Source organism: Pipra filicauda, unplaced genomic scaffold (genome assembly GCF_003945595.2).
Source record: "Pipra filicauda isolate LSUMZ 115617 unplaced genomic scaffold, ASM394559v2 scaffold101_size5749837_pilon, whole genome shotgun sequence".
NCBI lineage: Eukaryota > Metazoa > Chordata > Aves > Passeriformes > Pipridae > Pipra > Pipra filicauda.
Genome location: NW_024103452.1, coordinates 968,899 through 982,616, shown reverse-complemented (window position 1 = coordinate 982,616; position 13,718 = coordinate 968,899). Strand labels below are relative to the sequence as shown.

The following is a 13,718-nucleotide window of genomic DNA, read 5'->3' as shown; positions in this document are numbered from 1 at the left end:
AAGATGGGACTGAGTTCTGAAATACAAGTATGCATGTTCTCCCTTGGACTCTTCAAAGTAGAGGTTCAGCTACATTTCACAACAGTAATTCTCAGCTGAAACAGGGAAGGTACAAAAAGCCTACCCTCATATTCTCAATCCTTCTCTTTTACAATACCCTTCACAAGAGAACATGCTGGCCCATGCTAATAGAGTCATGTCTTGTTGTAGAGTTCAGCCTTACCACTAAGGAATTCTTACACTCTCAGCATCTCAAGCTCTAAATTTATTCTGTAGCAATGTCTAATGCAAGTGTCTGTACAACAGTGGTCCTAGTACATCCACTGAAATTGGGAACAGATCAAGAGAAAACATATTGGAAAGAAAACGAAGGTCATGGAAGAAGAGCCTCAGATAGTTGATCTACAGACTTTGAAAGTGACTGGGAAGAAGGCTGCTAAATGACTGAGTGAAGACACATCACAGGTATGTGTTAAATAGCGTGTGTATACATGTAGATGCATATCTGTGCATGCACAAGTAAAATGTGATTTTTTCTTCCTTATTTCAGCAGTTTGTTTTGAAAAACAGAAATTTAGATCATCAAGTACACTTTATTTAATCAACTTACAATTACAATATTATATATATTAAAATGTAAAAGATAAGTTACTAATGTGGGTCAGGCTGATAACATGAATAAGTACAAGAATTTAACTGAAGGTTCACACAATGTCTTACAGCTATACATTGTTAGAAACAGTGGAGTTTTCTGACAATACAGTTGTGGAATAATTATGGGATTAAAAAGCTGGAATAAGGTTATTTAAAGAAATGGTGTAAGGTAATGTGAGCCAGAAGTCTCAAAGTCCCTTAATAGGTGCTCTTTACTCAGTGTTAATACTTTATTTAACATAATGTGCTGTGCACTTTTTAAATTGTTAGCTTGGAACAGATGATTTATATTGCTCTTGCATCCAAACAAGAATTAATGCTCTGATCCTATTTGACCGGAATTGTTAAATACTTTTGTTCTCAGGCTTGTATCAGAATGATAACAAAAACATAAAATCAGCAAGCTTTTTAATGAACACGGGGTTAATTTGAAGTGCCCTGATTTACAGATATTAGAGTAATTCTCTCTCTGAAGTGTTTACTGAGGTGTTAAAAAGTTTGTGTTCACATTCAGCTCAAACAGTTAGTGTACTTCAGTCTGCAGCGTCTTTGTTTCCAACATATTAGAAAGTTGTGGTTAAGAGAGTTGTTGGCTTTTTTTGCAAACAATATCTTTCATAATTTTCTGAGGGAATCTGAAGTGAATGCCACAGGTAATTCTTCTGATCCTACTCAGATCTTGTTTTTGTAGGTTTCCGTTGTTTTCTAGGCGTTGCCTTTTCCCCTCCTTCCAATATTTTAGCTTAATTTATGTATTTCATACCTGCATCATGGTTTACTCATTTACTTTTATTAGTTTTACTGGCTAATCTTGGTACAACAGGATTTTGCTAGCATAAAAGACAGACAGTGCAAGCACATGACTGAGAAAGTTACTTGTAAGTATTCACTAACAGGTGTGCAATATTATAGTCAGTTGTACAGAGGACTTTCACTCCAGCTTATTTTGGTTTAACTACAGGAACAAATGCATGCACTTTCCTTTCTTTGCTGATTATTGTCCCTGTGAAGTTTGGCTGGTAAGAGCAGCAAACAGTCCACTGTTCTGCTGCTGGTGGTTAGAGCTGTTTAAAGGAACTAAAGAACAGGTTCATCGTAAGTTTGGTAGCATTGTCAACGTTTATGAGAAAACCTTATGTCCAAAATGTTAAGAAAAGGTGAGCTGTTTTTATGATCTGGAATGTAAAGCAAGGGATATTTTCAACTTGGCATATTTTTGACTTAATAAAACGTCTAATAAGAACTATGTAGAGCCCTTAAGTGATTACATGCTTACATACATTATTAAAAAATAAAAAAAGAAAGAGAAGAAATGTCAGCTAGTGAATGTTTAATGTCCACACAACTAAAAGGAAGAAGGTGGCAATAAAAGTTCAAGCAATGGCAATGAGAAATGACATTTCCTATAGGCACAGTAAAATGGAGAGGTCATACATGGAGAAGTTCAGTGAGAACCCAAAGTGGCATCACTGAAATTGTTCTGAGATAAAAATTAGAGAATATCTAAAGCTGGTGGGATGAACACCAACAGAGAGTCTGATGTTTTTCCAAGCCCTATTAGAGCACTTCAGCTTTCCATGCTCTGTCAGATGTGCCTGAATATTCACCAAAATGTGATTTCAGATGATTGTGAAGGTTGATAGCCCACCTCAGCTTGAATATGAGCAGGAGAAAAATTGGTGACAATAAAGAGTAAGTATACATTGTGTTGAAATATCCTAAAATAGCTAATATAGCAGATTAATGAACTTTGTTCTGTTTGTATTTATAGTCTGGTATAGTCCTTCCTTTCTGGATTGATTCTTTCAGTCCTAAAATATGTATTATTTATTTAACACTGCAGTAGAGTGAGATTGCAGTTACCAATTTAACCTTAATATCTGGGTTTGAGAGGATGTTTCTTATAAATCAGTGCAAGTTTCTAGCAAATGTGCAAATCATTTACTATATAAAGCATATGTATAAAGCATATTACTTCCCCTAAGTATGAAGATTTTCAACTTGTTCAGCAGTTTCGTTACTTCTTCTGCCTCAACCATTCCAAAATAATTAAACCCCCGATTTGAAAGCTGAGAAGCAAGGGAGAGATGAAACACCCTTTTTTCAGTTTTGTGTCCTTCAGTTGTTAAATGCTTCATGTCATTTCATGGGAAGAAATTAGATGGAAAAAATCTGATATTTCAGACCTACTATGTCTCTCACTGGCTTCTTCTGGATGACTTAGCTGTCTCAAACTGGTCTTCCAAAACTCTGGCAGTCCATAAAGACTTCTTGTAAAACTCAAAGTTTTGTGGGGGAAATCCTGGAACAGCTAACAAATCATGCTGTATGTATGTTACATCAAATAGCTCTAAAGCCCTGAAAACACCAAGATCCAGAGATTCCATAAAGTCCCTTGAGAATTTTAGTTTTACTATTGGTTGTACATGCAAAGTAGTCATATACTCTGGAGATGAGAAGTAGAATGAAAGCCTGAGGAAATAGCATCCGTTTCTGAAAATGTTACAATAAGTGACTTTGCCAAGGTCGTGCAGCAACTGCGAGTCAGACTGCATAAATCTAAAGTTTTTAGTCAAGCTAGCCCTCCAAAAGCAGACTTTTTTTTTCTCTTCCCTTTCATCTAGAGCTGCCACAACCACATTTACATTCTAGATGATTTTCAAAAGAAAGGATAAATAAATTTTCAAATTTTCTTTCTGTTACATCATCTGTTTTTCATGCACCATGTCATTGCACGTAATGCCAAGATGTAAAATGATTCAGGGACTAATGTCTTCAGTCATAACGTGGGAAAACAGAGAAGCAGTTGGACAGTAATTTCTCACACTATTCTACCATGGCAGTTCTTTCTGCTGTGATTTAAGGAAGTACAGGCAGTGGAAAAGGTTCCCTTTGAAAGTGTTTTAAATGTCAAATATAAGATTCATTTCTATACTTCTTTAATCCAAATGGCAGAGTTCTGAGTTAATCTATCAGTCTGACCTGGACTTCAAGTGCTTTGTCTATCCAAACAGCTGTCTCTTAAACTAGAAGTCCTACTAACACCAATGAAGAGTATCATCATATTTTTTAGGAAAAGACAACCTTCATTTCTTTGTGAATATATATCGTGGCATCCTTAGGCTTGTTTAGTAGGGCTGTTTGTGACAGGGCTTTGGATATGCTGTAGCTGCATTGGGCCTTGTTGTTATACACTAGAACAAGAGGCTGTGAAGCCAAGACTGTGGGAGGAAAGAACCTCTGGAATTGTTCAGACAGTGGGAGAAAATTGATAGTGTCAGGGATATTTCCTATAGAGATGCTAAGTCTAGATCTGATCACTGCTGTCATCAGATATGGCCTATGCCACAGGGACCCTGAAGCTGGCTCTGGTGTATTATCATCTGCTGATGGTCTGCTTGAAAAGAGCAAGTCTCTCAGAACATCATTCAGCTCTGCCTGTGAGTGGGTCAACTGTTACTCAACAGTCTCTGTTCAGTGATTGCAAAGGAATATGTACCCTTCTGAAAAATATATCCCCTCCTCTAGCTCAAAGTATAACTTCTCCCTGCTTTTAGCCAGGAGGTGCTACTTTCCCTTAGGATACTAGATCTTTTCCTCCAGAAGAAATTTACACTCTTCTCCCATTTTTGTCATATTCATCTCCTAAAATTTTCCAATTATTTGGCCCATTATTTATGTATGGACAGTGAAGTATATTTCAGTACTAGTCTTTATTACCAGATATGGGATATGGGATCTAAAATATATTTATTTATAATTTACCTAAATCATAAGGAGTACATTATGGTTATTTAGCCAGTCTCCTTCCAGGAAGGACTGCTCACTAGTTTTCTGTTGCAGGAAGGTAATTACATTCTGTGGGAACCAAATTTGAGTCACCAGTGTGGTGATGGCAAGGAAACATCTCAACAACATCTTACTGCACCAGTTTGTCTCACTTTACAGTGTCTTCTGTTTCTTAGTACCCATCTTTTAGCATGAATATCCAGTTATGATTGTTTCCAGAAATGCTGCCAGGTAACAGTTATTTCCTAAGGCTACGTTTGTTAGAGCAGGCTGTGTAAAGCAATCATTGACATGGGTTTCAGAAGTGACCTCAACAGTGCTCACCTTCTTCCATTTACTTCACAGATATGTTCTGTCTCCCAAACATCTTGCTCATCAATCCCATACCTGTTGCACTTGGTATCGGTATTATCTCCACGCAGGCTGATTTGTTTCAGGTAAGTCAAGCTGTCATAGTACTGGTTAATGAAAACTGAGGTGAGTCGCTCAGACTGAAATTACATTGACAATTTATGGGCCATGTCTTAGTTAAATAAAAATATTTTAGATCCCAAACTAGTGAAGTTAAAGTAGCTACAGTTTAGAATAGGGTCTACAGAGGCCTCCATCCAAATACAGTTCAGGATCTCTTTTTGAAGAAGACAATGGGATCAGAAGACCAAACAACACTCTAGTCAGGAGCAGTTGCGTTTTGTATTGACATGTGGAGGTAAAATGAAAGAACTTTTGTTTTTGTTGAGCAGGACTGTGCATGTAAAACTATCTATAAAATGCAGTCATACTCTTGCAAAAATAATACCATAAGTATTTGCTATTTTTCTCTAGTGAAATCAAATAAAAAATTAATTAAAGGTTTCAATCATCTTCAAGCTTTTTTTAATAAGCAAAGTGCCTTTGCAGAAGTTCTACGTAGGCATGGTTAAAAGAGGAAGGGAGGGATCAGATTATTGCACAAACTGTTCAAAGTTTTCTTTTGACCACAGTAAAATTCAAAGAGCCAATCTAAATTTTATGTAGCAGCTTTTTTTCATGGGAAATGTGTCATCCTTGGAAATTAGAATGTAAAATACTGATCCTATAAAATAACCTTGAACAATTCAAATGACTTAGGAAGGTCAAATATTCATCCTGAGCAGCTAGATTCATATTTGAATGTCTCTATTACAAAATTCAAGATTAGACATTTGTTAAAGTTCTTAATTTTTTCCGATTTAGGTTTAGCACTTGGTTTTGGAAGGGAGTGTTATACAGAGATTGACTTTTATGTGGGTTTTAGAGTAGGAATAGGAGATCTGGGAGTTGTTTTCTTTTTGTTGCCGGTGTTATTTTTTAATCAATGTTAATAAAAAAGAACAAAGAGTTTAAGAGTTCTGTATTAATATTCCCTTGCTGCTAAGTGTGATCTCTTATAGATATATTTACCCTGATATGAAACAAAACAACCAGTAATGCAAAGATTGCCACTTTCAAGGAAGTACAATAGTACATTTATGCTGCCTTAAGATTTTTCTACTCTCCTAGCTCTCTAGTTTGAAAAGCTCTTTCTCTTTTTCCTTTTATTTTTTTTTACCCTTCTTTAAGCAAGGAGTTTTGTAAAACTAAATACTAAGTGTAAATCTTGTGGTTAACAGCAATTAAGGCTTGAAGCATGTGAAATCTGGCAAGACACAGAAGTTTAATTTTTTTTTGCTGGTTTGGGTTAATGTGTAGTTAAAATGCAATATGATGATGTTTGGAAAGCCAGCTCTTCCTCTGGGAAATCCATTCAAATAGTAAGCATAGCCATACCCAAAACGGGACTTTTGGAAAAAAAAAAAAAAAGATGATCATATTCATGCCATTGCAAAGGAAAAGAAGTAATCAGAAATGTTTGGGTTTTTAACAGAGAAATTCTCTCAATCAAAAGCCAAACACAATGCAATAGGAGGGTTAAAGGGCCTTATCTTGTTGATTTTACTCACACAACTAGTTCCATTGAATTGGGCAAATATACTATGTCGAAATGTACTCCTTTCTGGGGGTGGAGGGGTGAGGAAGTGGAAGGGATGGGGGACAGTGATTAGATGGTTCTATTAGAAAGCAGTGCAATCTTTGGCAATGGCAGGAGGAGTCCAAATTTCCTTTCTAAAAGACAGGATAATCAGTAGCAATTAAGAGGCAAAGTAGCAGACTAATAAAGTATACTTGTCACCAGTTGTCATCTTAGTGATCAATTCACACCTCCATGACAATAACATCGACCCTTCAAGTGCTCTAATGACCCTGAATCCCTAAAGTGACAGGAGGATTAGGGCAAAGATAATGTGCTGGAAAGGTGCTAATGAAGTGATGGGATTACAAAATGAGTTTCATCCTTAATAGACAGTAAAAGGGAGTGTTCAGTTCCACTCCAGCTATGAGGTTCACATGGATAAACTCTCATTGACTTCCACATCCAGTGAGGATCAGGACCTTAATTTAATTAATTAAGGCTTTTCATTTCTTAGTTAAATATGAAACATGTGACTGTGGCAGCTCTGTGTTTCCTGTAAGTGGCAGATATTTCTTAGATAATTAAGTTTACTTTCTTATGTTATCTTTTATCTTATCTCTGCAAGTTGTATGTTGCAGACATGCCTTGCTTGTATCTTTTTAATTCTGTACAATTAGTTTTAGAGAGATTTAATTTTTTTGAGTATGCAGTATACAACTGCTTTTCCATGAACTGTTTTAAGAAATGAGAAATTGAGCATATAATTAGAATATAATGTCATGTGTTCAGTAACAAAATAATGTCATTTTCTTGCTCAGTGTTACAAGTGCTTAGATAGATGATAGATAGATGGATAGATGGATGGATAGATAGATACTGCATGGCAGTAGCATTTCGAGGTGCTAAAACAGAAATGGTGTTCTTGTAGATGTTGTTGAAAATGCATATTTTAAAATGTCCACTATGTTTACCATGTAATTAAAACAATCCTGTTCATTAAATGCCATCTGTCTCTTGTTAAATTATACTTGAACTATATCTGCAACCCGTTTCAAAAGAACATTAAAGTTGGGGGAAAGGGTACAACAGGCTACTTTTGGTATTTTAAGTCCTGGTCTTCATTAAGCGTTACTTTGCTGCTTCGCTATAGCTAATTAACTTGTATATTGAAAACCCTTTGGAATGATTTGATACAGGGAGATGTGGGAATACATTGTGCAGGGATTAGCACATTTATATTGCTGTAGCTCTGTCCCTGCTGTTTGGGTGATGGGGACGGTAACCATTTACAAATTTAGCTGTATTGGGATCATTTTCAGGTGGTATAAATTCTACTGATAGCAATTTGAACAAAATCTGCTTTTCGTCAGTGACAGATGTACAGATAGATAATTTGCTGCTGCACATTCTAGTGCCAGAGTCTGCCCTGAAAGAATAGTCTTGAGAAGCTTTATTTGTTATAGTTATTTTGTGATTTGGGGGGGGCAGGGGGTGTGCAGAAATAAAGAGGTTTCCAAATTCTGACATTGAAGAGTTGGATTTGGAAACAAGATACTGTAACTTCTTTGATAATCAAAATGAAATTTTAAATACATCTGTGTTGTGCCCTCTGTTCCCCTAAAGATTTTGAAATTCCTGGTTTCAGGCTTACAGTTAAGCATTCAAAAACTAGGTGAGCGTGCTGTACAAATTTTTCCTTTTATGTACTTTATACAATACACTACTATTTATAAGTCTGTAAAATATTGTATGTGTGCTAATTAATTAACTTTTCATAGAAAGCTTAGCTTTCTGTTGAAAACTGGCTCTCAAGACTGAGGCTCAAAATTTTTTTTCCAATTTTAGTAGTAAAAAATGAAAATTGATTGTAATACAGAACACAGGTGTGAACTTCTATATGCTCAATTCAAGCCAAGGAACACGGCTCAGGCATTTACACGAAAAGCCATGAGTGACATGTTTCAGCACCAGTTGTACATCCACAGAGTAGTATAAACTTGAACCAGGAAGGAATGACATCTTTTGTTATGTCAATAAATCCTTCTTTTTAAGTACCTGAATTATATTATAATGCATTTTGGGTTATTCTTAAAAATAAAAAGGCACTTCTATTGCAGACTTTGACCTAAGCTGGCAGTATTAATTTTGAGGGAGTTGCTGTGATATGTCATTTCTTTACACCTTGGAAGAAAAATGGAGCCACAAGACCTGTTTTGTATAAGCTACAAAAGAGTTTTTGGAGAAAACTGACTTTTTGTCATTGCCAGTCAGGGAGAGAAGAGACCTGATAGTCTAGCCTATGAAGGCAATTTCTCCTTGCCAGTTCTGATCCACGAATCAACACACCCTATGAGAGGTACATCCTGAACTGAAGGTGTTTACTGTGGGCTTTTTATATTTGGGTTGTACAAAGATGAGATCAGATTCCGTAATTTGTAAGGCTGTTGAGTTCACTACATGCTGAATGTGAGATAGGCAGCAAGTAAAGGTGAATATGCAATAGTAATCCTTATTGCAGGAATGTGGTCTGAATTTAATATTCTATATCCATTCATGTGAACCTTGTAATTTTCTCTTACAGACCAGATTTGTTCTTTCTTTATAGTTGCAGTACACTGGGGTAGAGGTACTTTTATTTCACTTTGATATAGCATGGTGAGCCATTTTTGAAACAATATGTTCAGTCAGTCTTTTATTTACTATTTCCTTTTGTGCTTAACAGATTGCCCATTCAAAATGGAAGAGCATGAGCACTGTTGCCTCATCGGTCACCTTGCTGTGAAATTGTAATGTAGCAAATGGCTAATGTATGCATACATGTGGGGACTGTTTTAACCCACATTTCACACTGCCATAATCAATTCATTGGTTTTGAAGAACAAAACAAAAACAACAGCCCTTGTCCAGCTGCAGCAGGCAAGAGTTAGGACATATGCTGGTGTGAAAGAGGGAGTAGGGCAGGAGACCCCTGCCGAAAACATCAGAACAAAGGGGGAGCAATCGCCTTGGCAAGGCATGGGATGACTTAAATACCCTATTGTATGAAATATGAATGGGTTGGCATTGTGAATTGCGGTGTGGGGGGCTCCTCCGTGTCACCGATTAGCCACACGATTACCCAGATTACACGGGGAAATGGCTAAGGTAAATAAGGCCAGCCTTCTGCCACCTCCTCCCCGGGGCCAGGAGCGGGCCGACCCAACCTCTTCCCTGCTACTGGGAGCTGAAAGAGAAGGGGGTGGAGGAGAAGGGGAGTGTAGTCATAAGTCCTGTCGTTAACAAAAATAAGGATTTCAAGGGCAACAGTGTTAAAAGGCCTTTCTGCTCAGGCGATATATGGACATTGTTCCCTGTTACATACAATGGGCAAGTAAATTACTTGGTCAAAAGGAGATCTTGTATCCTCTCCTTTGTCTCTTTGTCCTCCCAGGATAAGGGACAGCCATTGAGTGATGATCACAAAGAGTGTGGTAGGTGCAATCTGTGTCCTGCAATCTTCTCTCCCTTCCATAATCTTGTGCACAGATTAGTTCTCCCCTCTCTCCCCACCATGCAGCTCTTATGGCCATAGGGTAACATTATGAAAACTGTGTTTATCTACCCCAGGGCAGCTCAAAGAGAGATTATTTTCCTGTGTTGGAGTTGTAAGGCACACATAATCAACAGTGATCCAACATAAAATCATGTCTATATTATGGAAAGTGAATGAAGTCACATCAGAAGTGCTCTGCAATGCTGTGTACATGTTCACAGTATGAACTGTATAGTGTGAAATTTGTATGTTATACATGTAGACTTAATCTGACTCAAAAGTTATGACATTTTTGTCTCAAAGAAGCTGCATCGTATTCTAGCTTTTCAGTTGAAAAGGCTTCTAATGTTTGTATGTTTTGTAGCATCTTTTACAGCAGTGATCTCTAGCTCTTTTCTAGAATCATAGAATTGCTGAAGTTGGAAGAGATTATTAAGTCCAACTGTCAACCTAGCACTGTGTGTTCACTACTAAACCATATACCCAAGGGCCACATCCACACGTCTTTTGAATTCTACCAAGGATGGTGATACCACCACTTCCCTGGGCAGCCTGTTTCACTGTTTGACCATCCTATCAGTGAAAAAAATTTTTGCTAATATCCCGTCTAAACCTCCCCTGGTGCAAATTGAGGCCATTTCCTCTCATCCTGTCGCTTTTACTTGAGAGAAGAGACGGACCACCACTTAGCTACAACCTCCTTTTTGTTAGCTGTAGAAAGCAGCAAGGTTCCCCGTGAGAGTTGTAGAGCAACAAGGTACACCCCTATCCTGCAGAGAGTTTAACTGAAGGTGCTGTGTGATGTCCCATCTCATTGCAAAGGTACTGTCGGTGCATAAATGAAGACACAGCATCCTTGCAGGGAGGAGTCTTTACACCAGGAGCTCTTTGATGCAAATGATGCTCCCAGCTGCAAGGCACTCAAAACCAGCTGGGCTCCCAAAGGAGACTTCAGCTCCCTGAGTGTTTTTAGGGAGATTTTGGTGTCTATAAGTTGCAGTTGCTTAGAAAGTATTTAATTGGGTTACATGGAGACCTGGTTTTCCTTAGAATGGAAAAGAATCAGTTTGAGGCAATAACTGGGAACGTTGTTTAAAATGAAGGGAAAGGGGCGGTTTGACTTTTCTGATTTTCTTTCTTTTTATTTTCAGGTGACCTACTAACAAAATTCAGCACAAGTTTATGAATAGTTTGGCTTGTCCCAAATTTGCGTTCTTTCCTAAATAAAATATTCAGCTGGAAATTTATGCCAAAGACTAACCTGGGCTACTACATTGAGGTTATGAGTTAATGGCAAAACAGATTAAGAAAGAGGCTAGTGACTGAGAATGGTAACTCATTAGTATTTAATGGATTTTTATTCATAAATATTCAAATAGTGCTCTGGTATGAAAATATTCACAAGTCTTAATAGATCACAGAGAAAAAAGTGTAACTTTCACTTTTGCTTTGATTCACAGCTGGAAGTAAAAAACCTGCTCCATACCCTGCCACACTCCTACAGAGAGCAAACAATTGAAGTGGGAAGAAAAATACCAAACCTAAAGTGAAAAAACACTCAGCAGAAATTTAAACAACAACAACAACAAAAAAAGTGAAGACATTGCAGTTCGTATTTTAAATCTTCACATTTCTAAATGGTGGAGAAACCCCCCAAAATATAATCTCACAAAATTTATTCTCTGACCATCAAATGGACTGCTTGTAGTTTGCCTAAGGTTTCACTGAAAGTGAGCTCCTTGCCCTTTCTGTGCTGCAAGTACTGATATCAGCGTTCTAACCAACTTGGCTAATTGCATTATTTTATGTAATCTAAACAACTTCTTTTTCACTTCATGCCATAATCTGCTGAGCATTGCAACTTTATCTAGTTATATGCTAACTGTGTTTCATCCAGGATTGGATTCCTGCTCATGCTGAAGGAGTCTCTGGATTTGCACCTGTGTATGTCCTTTGTACAGAAGGTGCAACCTCTCCGATAAGTTGTGCTTTTCTAATGCCATACAACCTTACATTTTGGATTTGAAAAGACATCGTGAATGTACTGAGCTTTATTGATGGTCTTCTGGTCAAATGAAATGTGCCTGATTTACAGCCATTCTTTATTTGAAGACAATTTTTTTCTTTCTTCATAGCTATCTCTATTTGCAATCTGTCACTGTCTAGAGCTTTGGGTATGGACACTTCTTGTTACTTTTATCAAACTCAATCAGAATAGTTCAGTGGCATAGAATGGTTTGTAAAAGCTCTATATTGTCCAAAAATGGAGCTGTTTGTCATTGCATACTCAATTTTCCATTTTTTTTTAATATTGTGAAAGTTTGCATGCGCTTTTGGTGTGACATATAATTCCACCACATATCAAAACAGTTGTAATGTTATTGGAAATAAAAGCTCAGTTCTGATCTGTCTTTTACCTTCAAATCCAATTCCCTACAGTATTGTTTTGAATGTTTCCATGCTTGTGCGCTCAGAAGTGCCTAGTGAGCCACCTGTATGTAGGTAGCATGCCAAATAAAAGGAGAGAAACTTCCTAGGCAGGTTTCTTTCCACAGACCTGTTTGCTGTGTAGGAGATGCAGAGATTATCGATTGAGCAGCGAGAAGGAAGGGTGATCGATCTGATAGTGAAATGATGCATTTTTTGCTGAGAGGAGGATTTTTCTAATGGAGAAAGAACAAATTGACTTATTGGTTAATTGAAGGACAGAATTGACTGGGAGAGGCAGTGAGAATTTGATGAATGTCAGCTGCAGGAAAGAAGGGTTCTTCAAATATATGCACAAAAATTTATTTATTTCCTCATTTGTCCTCATTACATACTTTGTATGTAATGAAGATGGGTGGCTTTGCTTTGACTCTTTTTGGCCTTCTGCTCATTCCTCAGACTTCTGCAAGACAGGTAGGCCTGGTTTTGTCTGAAACTTTTTCTCCTTTTAAATATGACTAGAAATGTTCCTGCATTGAAGTCCGCAAAAATTTATTGCCGCTGTTTTTTCCTAAAGCTGTTCCTACTGTTTCAGTTTATTAAGTTTGCCAGTTTTATTGAGTTTGTCATAGCTGCAATTGCCTAATCCAGGCCTGGGTTTTAAGGCATGCTAGGCACCTAACTCCCACTGACAACAATATGAATTAATAACTTTTCCTTTAAATAATCTTCCAGATTTCACTAGGTAAGTCTCTGCATTGGTAGAACCAGAACTGCTTCCATAAGTACAGTCATTGCTCCTTAACCCTTTGGAGAAGGGACAGTGACATGTTCTGTCAGGCTGGTGCAACAGTGGTTGCACTACTGCCCTTTGCAGTGAGGGCTTCTAAGTGGTACAGTAATAAAAAAAAGTATTAAAATAGTAAAAGTGATACCAACAACACTCAGTAGTAATAAATAGGTACATATTGGTGCCATATAAATATTAATTACTCAAATATTTAATTTAATTCTAATTAATTTAGATTAATTTCCTAATTTCTGTCTGGATGAGGTTGCCATAATCTTCATATGGTGCCTTTAGGAGACCAGAAGTGTTTTCATTCCCATTTTATATGAATGGTGTAGAAGGCATCCAAAACTGTCTTCTAAGGACTCAGTGTGTCCTCAAGGAAGTTTCTGTCCTCTCCTTGGGAAGACAGTGTGTTTAATAGTGTTAGGGAAGGAGCCTATTCAGGAAGTTTTCTGTGTTGTGGGGTGGCAAATGGCAGAGTCCCCAGGGATCAGTGTGGTTATGGGAGCTCAGTGTTGTAATGTTATAATAATTTCCCTCTTGCAATGGCA

The 13,718-nt window shown here is 37.4% G+C and overlaps 1 long non-coding RNA gene across 1 annotated transcript; it reads left to right on the top strand.

The window, feature by feature from the left end:
- Positions 1–83: 83 nt before the first annotated feature.
- On the top strand, positions 84–7,498 carry LOC120324374. Its single transcript, XR_005565644.1, has 2 exons — positions 84–465; positions 4,789–7,498. It is a non-coding gene; the product is annotated as an uncharacterized LOC120324374 (long non-coding RNA).
- Positions 7,499–13,718: the final 6,220 nt, after the last annotated feature.